Below are 1,773 nucleotides of genomic sequence, written 5' to 3' on the forward strand. Positions count from 1 at the left end.
TCTTGTAATTTTGAGACGTTTCTTATCAATAATTGGAACCACTTTGATTGTATTTTGTACTTTTGAGCTTTTTGGTCATTTGCGTCTTCAATTCGTCGAATCTGTCCTTTGTCTTCACCTTTTATTATTTAAACGAATATTACTTGTAAATAGAACAATTGCAACTAAAAGCTTGTCTTTCTTGAGGGATAATGCTATGAAATATATGTTTGTTTTTAGCATTATCAAATATTCCCACACTTGAGCGTTGCTTGTCCTCAAGCAATATAGTCTTGAAATAAAAAATACTAGAATCACTTCTTTATTCTTCACACTTTGTACATCAGTGATTTCTATACGGTGGTATGAACAATGGTAGTAATGATGTGGTTTACAGTCCCACATGACTATGAAAATTTAGATCCTTAAGGAAATTGGATCTTTATGAAAACATTTGATCTTTTGAAAATTCAATCTAGCTTTTACCCTAGATAAGTTTTCCGGAATAACCCTTCACCGGTGTTTGCAAAATGTTTTTGTGGGTTTGGTGGGTTTCAGATTTAAAAATTTTAGCTCAAAACTTATGGTTTTGTGTCACCCACTTGCTAACCATGTATTAGGAAAGCAACACATCCAGTATACTTGCTCCGTATATTACCTTTTTGTAAACTACCGTCCGGTTGTAAAGGAAAGTGTTGAACAAGCAACTGCTAAGGCAATGTCCCCTGACATGCTTTTAATTATGGTCTATAACGTGTCGGATGCAATTACTATCCTTTGTAGGAGCAATAGTAAAGCTCACCCTATAGTTTTTCGGTCTGGCACAAGGTCCTATCTTTGACCATGCTATGCAACCACCGTTCTTACGGTTGACACCCGATTTGGTTCAAGTGACCTAATGAATTCCAGGTGAATTCCTAGGATTTTATGTTCAATGGTAATGAACGCATTGAAAATGGGTTTTCAGAAAACAAATCGGTTTGTAATTTTTATCAAAATATTTTCTCGTTCAAGCTCGAGTTTAGATATCATCGAATTCCGTGAGTTTGTAATTCTCAATCTTTAAGGTCAATCTCAAGGATTGAGTAATATCAGGCTTAAAAGCTGATTTTTAATCTTTAAGGAGATTATCCTTTCTGGGGGTCTGATTCATTAGTCTTATCAAGCTAATTTGCATGGCGCCCTCCCCATTTTACGAGACAGATCCTCTCATGGTTAGGATAAGTCTGACCACTTGGAGACCCTGTTTGATACTGAGGTCCGTGGATTTTCAGCTAATTTTCGAGAAAACTTTTCAAGGTTTTTCGTAGACTCTACAATTGGTCTGGACGACAACTTCCTGACCTAAATCAAGAATCGCGTGTCTTTTTTGGAAGACTTTACTTCCTTTTAATGATGGAATTGATTCATCATGTAGATCCATCTTTCTTTCAAATATATTACAGTAAATCTGGTAAAACTGATTAAATTAGTCCAAAGCAAAAGTATCTTCAATTATTTGTTACAGAAATATGTGATATATGTTCAAAATAACTTCGTAAATTTTTCCCACACTTGGCTTTTTATTTTCTTTTATTTGCCTTTTTATTGTCCTCTATTCCATTTTAAATGAATTCTAACATTTTGGTTTGTTTCTCAATTTATGTCCTTTGCAAGGTAACAATAATTTCGGTGTTAACACCTAGTTTTATCGTTCATAAATATGTATAAACATGATTTTGAATTCATTTAATTGAAAATTTTGAAAAATTTTACTAGAATTGGGTAGTCAGTATATAAGACTAGGGCTGTTCT

Source organism: Rutidosis leptorrhynchoides, chromosome 6 (assembly GCF_046630445.1).
Source record: "Rutidosis leptorrhynchoides isolate AG116_Rl617_1_P2 chromosome 6, CSIRO_AGI_Rlap_v1, whole genome shotgun sequence".
In the NCBI taxonomy this organism is placed as follows: Eukaryota; Viridiplantae; Streptophyta; class Magnoliopsida; order Asterales; family Asteraceae; genus Rutidosis; species Rutidosis leptorrhynchoides.